This window comes from Telmatherina bonti (assembly GCF_933228915.1).
Source record: "Telmatherina bonti genome assembly, chromosome: 24".
In the NCBI taxonomy this organism is placed as follows: domain Eukaryota; kingdom Metazoa; phylum Chordata; class Actinopteri; order Atheriniformes; family Telmatherinidae; genus Telmatherina; species Telmatherina bonti.
In genome coordinates this window covers 3277161-3285003 of record NC_136633.1, presented here as the reverse complement: position 1 = coordinate 3285003, position 7843 = coordinate 3277161, and positions in this window count along the sequence as shown.

The window sequence follows — 7843 nt, the reverse complement described above, 5'->3', positions numbered from 1 at the left end:
ATGATTAGAAATAAAAACTCATAATTCAGCAGCAAGAAGATCCAATAAAAATCCATCAAAGCAAGGCAGGTTTGTTCATACAGCACCTTACAGACACAAGGCTATTCAGTGCTTTACATGGAACGTTAAAAGATGGTGTAAAAAAAAGCATAAAAGACGACAGAAAGAGCAAAATCACAATTAAACCATACATTATATATGATATATATTTCATTATTACATGTATTAAGAATGAAAAGACTTTTAACAGCAGCGACTGGCTCTGCAGCGCCAGAGGAGGAGTACCGCAGGGCTCCCTAACTGGCCCTTCTTCGCTGTAAGACATGAAGCTCATGGAGTCGACCACTTCTATGCTGATGATGTCATCGTTTCTCCCCACATTAATACTCGTACAAACTGGTTCCTAACGATGACCCAAGGAGCTTTCATGCACCAAAACCTTTGAAAATGAGCAAACCAGTTTGGTTGTCCAGTAGCGGGACCAGGTCTGTTCCGGATCATTCTGCATGTGCGGTTTCGGTTCATAAGCGAAGTTATGAAAACAAACAGGAAGTTCTTTTGGTGTCACATGACTTCATCACTTCTTGGACCGCTCCGGTCCATCCCAGACAAAGCCGTCTCATCTGGGAGGTCCATACTGAACAAATACGCCTGCATCACAGCTGACTGGCTGAGAGGAAGCAGGTGTCACTGCGAGCTTTGTGATGGACGTTCCTGTCTGTGACCTCTGACCTGCCCTGCAGGTTCCGTCCCAGCATGGCTGCAGGGGACTCTGCTGCGGAACGGGCCGGGGCTTTTCTCCGTGGGGAAGTCCGACTACAACCACTGGTTCGACGGCTTGTCGCTCATCCACAGCTTCACCTTCGGCGACGGTCAGAGCCATGACTCAGCAGAACACGGGTTGTTGTGGGACAGCTGATGTTTACCTGCTGCCGCCATGTTTCAGGTGAGGTGACCTACAGAAGCAGGTTTCTGAAGAGCGACACCTACAGGAGAAACATCAAGGCCGACCGCATCGTCGTCTCCGAGTTTGGGACCATGATCTACCCCGATCCGTGCAAAAACATCTTCAGCAGGTACAGAACCTCCAGGACTGGTAGAGACCAGGTCTCTGTAGGGCCACCAAAACCCAGACCAGGACTGGTAGAGACCAGGTCTGTGTAGGGCCACCAAAACCCAGACCAGGACTGGTAGAGACCAGGTCTGTGTAGGGCCACCAAAACCCAGACCAGGACTGGTAGAGACCAGGTCTGTGTAGGGCCACCAAAACCCAGACCAGGACTGGTAGAGACCAGGTCTGTGTAGGGCCACCAAAACCCAGACCAGGAATGGTAGAGACCAGGTCTGTGTAGGGCCACCAAAACCCAGACCAGGACTGGTAGAGACCAGGTCTGTGTAGGGCCACCAAAACCCAGACCAGGACTGGTAGAGACCAGGTCTGTGTAGGGCCACCAAAACCCAGACCAGGACTGGTAGAGACCAGGTCTGTGTAGGGCCATTGGGACCCAGACCAGGATGGGTAGAGACCAGGTCTGGATAGGGCCATCGAAACCCAGACCAGAACGGGTAGAGACCAGGTCTGTGTAGGGCCATCGGTACCCAGACCAGGACGGGTAGAGACCAGGTCTGGATAGGGCCATCGGGACCCAGACCAGGATGGGTAGAGACCAGGTCTGTGTAGGGCCATCGGTACCCAGACCAGGACTGGTAGAGACCAGGTCTGTGTAGGGCCATCGGTACCCAGACCAGGACGGGTAGAGACCAGGTCTGGATAGGGCCATCGGGACCCAGACCAGGATGGGTAGAGACCAGGTCTGTGTAGGGCCATTGGGACCCAGACCAGGATGGGTAGAGACCAGGTCTGGATAGGGCCATCGAAACCCAGACCAGAACGGGTAGAGACCAGGTCTGTGTAGGGCCATCGGTACCCAGACCAGGACGGGTAGAGACCAGGTCTGGATAGGGCCATCGGGACCCAGACCAGGATGGGTAGAGACCAGGTCTGTGTAGGGCCATCGGTACCCAGACCAGGACTGGTAGAGACCAGGTCTGTGTAGGGCCATCGGTACCCAGACCAGGACGGGTAGAGACCAGGTCTGGATAGGGCCATCGGGACCCAGACCAGGATGGGTAGAGACCAGGTCTGGATAGGGCCATCGGGACCCAGACCAGGATGGGTAGAGACCAGGTCTGGGTAGGGCCATCGGGACGCAGACCAGGACTGGTAGAGACCAGGTCTGTGTAGGGCCATCGGGACGCAGACCAGGATGGGTAGAGACCAGGTCTGGATAGGGCCACCGAAACCCAGACCAGAACGGGTAGAGACCAGGTCTGTGTAGGGCCATCGGTACCCAGACCAGGATGGGTAGAGACCAGGTCTGGGTAGGGCCACCAAAACCCAGACCAGGACTGGTAGAGACCAGGTCTGTGTAGGGCCATTGGGACCCAGACCAGGATGGGTAGAGACCAGGTCTGGATAGGGCCATCGAAACCCAGACCAGAACGGGTAGAGACCAGGTCTGTGTAGGGCCATCGGTACCCAGACCAGGACGGGTAGAGACCAGGTCTGGATAGGGCCATCGGGACCCAGACCAGGATGGGTAGAGACCAGGTCTGTGTAGGGCCATCGGTACCCAGACCAGGACGGGTAGAGACCAGGTCTGGATAGGGCCATCGGGACCCAGACCAGGATGGGTAGAGACCAGGTCTGTGTAGGGCCATCGGTACCCAGACCAGGACTGGTAGAGACCAGGTCTGGATAGGGCCATCGAAACCCAGACCAGGACTGGTAGAGACCAGGTCTGTGTAGGGCCATCGGTACCCAGACCAGGACGGGTAGAGACCAGGTCTGGATAGGGCCATCGGGACCCAGACCAGGATGGGTAGAGACCAGGTCTGGATAGGGCCATCGAAACCCAGACCAGGACTGGTAGAGACCAGGTCTGTGTAGGGCCATCGGTACCCAGACCAGGACGGGTAGAGACCAGGTCTGGATAGGGCCATCGGGACCCAGACCAGGATGGGTAGAGACCAGGTCTGTGTAGGGCCATCGGTACCCAGACCAGGACTGGTAGAGACCAGGTCTGTGTAGGGCCATCGGTACCCAGACCAGGATGGGTAGAGACCAGGTCTCTGTAGGGCCACCAAAACCCAGACCAGGACTGGTAGAGACCAGGTCTCTGTAGGGCCACCAAAACCCAGACCAGGACTGGTAGAGACCAGGTCTATGTAGGGCTAACCAAAACCCAGACCAGGACTGGTAGAGACCAGGTCTGTGTAGGGCTACCGAAACCCAGACCAGGACTGGTAGAGACCAGGTCTGTGTAGGGCCACCAAAACCCAGACCAGGACTGGTAGAGACCAGGTCTGTGTAGGGCCACCAAAACCCAGACCAGGACTGGTAGAGACCAGGTCTATGTAGGGCTAACCGAAACCCAGACCAGGACTGGTAGAGACCAGGTCTCTGTAGGGCCACCAAAACCCAGACCAGGACTGGTAGAGACCAGGTCTGTGTAGGGCCACCAAAACCCAGACCAGGACTGGTAGAGACCAGGTCTATGTAGGGCTAACCGAAACCCAGACCAGGACTGGTAGAGACCAGGTCTGTGTAGGGCCACCGAAACCCAGACCAGGACTGGTAGAGACCAGGTCTGTGTAGGGACACCAAAACCCAGACCAGGACTGGTAGAGACCAGGTCTATGTAGGGCCACCGAAACCCAGACCAGGACTGGTAGAGACCAGGTCTGTGTAGGGCTACCGAAACCCAGACCAGGACTGGTAGAGACCAGGTCTATGTAGGGCTAACCGAAACCCAGACCAGGACTGGTAGAGACCAGGTCTGTGTAGGGCTACCGAAACCCGGACCAGGACTGGTAGAGACCAGGTCTGTGTAGGGACACCAAAACCCAGACCAGGACTGGTAGAGACCAGGTCTGGATAGGGCCATCAAGGACTCAGACCAGGATGGGTAGAGACCAGGTCTGGATAGGGCCATCAAGGACTCAGACCAGGATGGGTAGAGACCAGGTCTGGATAAGGCCATCAAGGACTCAGACCAGGATGGGTAGAGACCAGGTCTGGATAAGGCCATCAAGGACTCAGACCAGGACGGGTAGAGACCAGGTCTGTGTAGGGCCATCGGGACCCAGACCAGGACGGCTAGAGACCAGGTCTGTGTAGGGCCATCGGGACCCAGACCAGGATGGGTAGAGACCAGGTCTGGATAGGGCCATCAAGGACCCAGACCAGGATGGGTAGAGACCAGGTCTGGATAGGGCCATCAAGGACTCAGACCAGGACTGGTATAGACCAGGTCTGTGTAGGGCCACCAAAACCCAGACCAGGACTGGTAGAGACCAGGTCTGTGTAGGGCCACCAAAACCCAGACCAGGACTGGTAGAGACCAGGTCTGTGTAGGGCCACCAAAACCCAGACCAGGACTGGTAGAGACCAGGTCTGTGTAGGGCCACCAAAACCCAGACCAGGACTGGTAGAGACCAGGTCTGTGTAGGGCCATTGGGACCCAGACCAGGATGGGTAGAGACCAGGTCTGGATAGGGCCATCGAAACCCAGACCAGAACGGGTAGAGACCAGGTCTGTGTAGGGCCATCGGTACCCAGACCAGGACGGGTAGAGACCAGGTCTGGATAGGGCCATCGGGACCCAGACCAGGATGGGTAGAGACCAGGTCTGTGTAGGGCCATCGGTACCCAGACCAGGACTGGTAGAGACCAGGTCTGTGTAGGGCCATCGGTACCCAGACCAGGACGGGTAGAGACCAGGTCTGGATAGGGCCATCGGGACCCAGACCAGGATGGGTAGAGACCAGGTCTGTGTAGGGCCATTGGGACCCAGACCAGGATGGGTAGAGACCAGGTCTGGATAGGGCCATCGAAACCCAGACCAGAACGGGTAGAGACCAGGTCTGTGTAGGGCCATCGGTACCCAGACCAGGACGGGTAGAGACCAGGTCTGGATAGGGCCATCGGGACCCAGACCAGGATGGGTAGAGACCAGGTCTGTGTAGGGCCATCGGTACCCAGACCAGGACTGGTAGAGACCAGGTCTGTGTAGGGCCATCGGTACCCAGACCAGGACGGGTAGAGACCAGGTCTGGATAGGGCCATCGGGACCCAGACCAGGATGGGTAGAGACCAGGTCTGGATAGGGCCATCGGGACCCAGACCAGGATGGGTAGAGACCAGGTCTGGGTAGGGCCATCGGGACGCAGACCAGGACTGGTAGAGACCAGGTCTGTGTAGGGCCATCGGGACGCAGACCAGGATGGGTAGAGACCAGGTCTGGATAGGGCCACCGAAACCCAGACCAGAACGGGTAGAGACCAGGTCTGTGTAGGGCCATCGGTACCCAGACCAGGATGGGTAGAGACCAGGTCTGGGTAGGGCCACCAAAACCCAGACCAGGACTGGTAGAGACCAGGTCTGTGTAGGGCCATTGGGACCCAGACCAGGATGGGTAGAGACCAGGTCTGGATAGGGCCATCGAAACCCAGACCAGAACGGGTAGAGACCAGGTCTGTGTAGGGCCATCGGTACCCAGACCAGGACGGGTAGAGACCAGGTCTGGATAGGGCCATCGGGACCCAGACCAGGATGGGTAGAGACCAGGTCTGTGTAGGGCCATCGGTACCCAGACCAGGACTGGTAGAGACCAGGTCTGTGTAGGGCCATCGGTACCCAGACCAGGATGGGTAGAGACCAGGTCTCTGTAGGGCCACCAAAACCCAGACCAGGACTGGTAGAGACCAGGTCTATGTAGGGCTAACCAAAACCCAGACCAGGACTGGTAGAGACCAGGTCTGTGTAGGGCTACCGAAACCCAGACCAGGACTGGTAGAGACCAGGTCTGTGTAGGGCCACCAAAACCCAGACCAGGACTGGTAGAGACCAGGTCTGTGTAGGGCCACCAAAACCCAGACCAGGACTGGTAGAGACCAGGTCTATGTAGGGCTAACCGAAACCCAGACCAGGACTGGTAGAGACCAGGTCTCTGTAGGGCCACCAAAACCCAGACCAGGACTGGTAGAGACCAGGTCTGTGTAGGGCCACCAAAACCCAGACCAGGACTGGTAGAGACCAGGTCTATGTAGGGCTAACCGAAACCCAGACCAGGACTGGTAGAGACCAGGTCTGTGTAGGGCCACCGAAACCCAGACCAGGACTGGTAGAGACCAGGTCTGTGTAGGGACACCAAAACCCAGACCAGGACTGGTAGAGACCAGGTCTATGTAGGGCCACCGAAACCCAGACCAGGACTGGTAGAGACCAGGTCTGTGTAGGGCTACCGAAACCCAGACCAGGACTGGTAGAGACCAGGTCTATGTAGGGCTAACCGAAACCCAGACCAGGACTGGTAGAGACCAGGTCTGTGTAGGGCTACCGAAACCCGGACCAGGACTGGTAGAGACCAGGTCTGTGTAGGGACACCAAAACCCAGACCAGGACTGGTAGAGACCAGGTCTGGATAGGGCCATCAAGGACTCAGACCAGGATGGGTAGAGACCAGGTCTGGATAGGGCCATCAAGGACTCAGACCAGGATGGGTAGAGACCAGGTCTGGATAAGGCCATCAAGGACTCAGACCAGGATGGGTAGAGACCAGGTCTGGATAAGGCCATCAAGGACTCAGACCAGGACGGGTAGAGACCAGGTCTGTGTAGGGCCATCGGGACCCAGACCAGGACGGCTAGAGACCAGGTCTGTGTAGGGCCATCGGGACCCAGACCAGGATGGGTAGAGACCAGGTCTGGATAGGGCCATCAAGGACCCAGACCAGGATGGGTAGAGACCAGGTCTGGATAGGGCCATCAAGGACTCAGACCAGGACTGGTATAGACCAGGTCTGTGTAGGGCCACCAAAACCCAGACCAGGACTGGTAGAGACCAGGTCTGTGTAGGGCCACCAAAACCCAGACCAGGACTGGTAGAGACCAGGTCTGTGTAGGGCTAACCGAAACCCAGACCAGGACGGGTAGAGACCAGGTCTGTGTAGGGCCACCAAAACCCAGACCAGGACTGGTAGAGACCAGGTCTTTGTAGGGCTACCGAAACCCAGACCAGGACTGGTAGAGACCAGGTCTGTGTAGGGCCACCGAAACCCAGACCAGGACGGGTAGAAACCAGGTCTGTGTAGGGCCATCGGGACCCAGACCAGGACGGGTAGAGACCAGGTCTGTGTAGGGCCATCGGGACCCAGACCAGGATGGGTAGAGACCAGGTCTGGATAGGGCCATCAAGGACTCAGACCAGGATGGGTAGAGACCAGGTCTGGATAAGGCCATCAAGGACTCAGACCAGGATGGGTAGAGACCAGGTCTGTGTAGGGCCATCGGTACCCAGACCAGGACTGGTAGAGACCAGGTCTGTGTAGGGCCATCGGTACCCAGACCAGGATGGGTAGAGACCAGGTCTCTGTAGGGCCACCAAAACCCAGACCAGGATGGGTAGAGACCAGGTCTGGATAAGGCCATCAAGGACTCAGACCAGGACGGGTAGAGACCAGGTCTGTGTAGGGCCATCGGGACCCAGACCAGGACGGCTAGAGACCAGGTCTGTGTAGGGCCATCGGGACCCAGACCAGGATGGGTAGAGACCAGGTCTGGATAGGGCCATCAAGGACCCAGACCAGGATGGGTAGAGACCAGGTCTGGATAGGGCCATCAAGGACTCAGACCAGGACTGGTATAGACCAGGTCTGTGTAGGGCCACCAAAACCCAGACCAGGACTGGTAGAGACCAGGTCTGTGTAGGGCCACCAAAACCCAGACCAGGACTGGTAGAGACCAGGTCTGTGTAGGGCTAACCGAAACCCAGACCAGGACG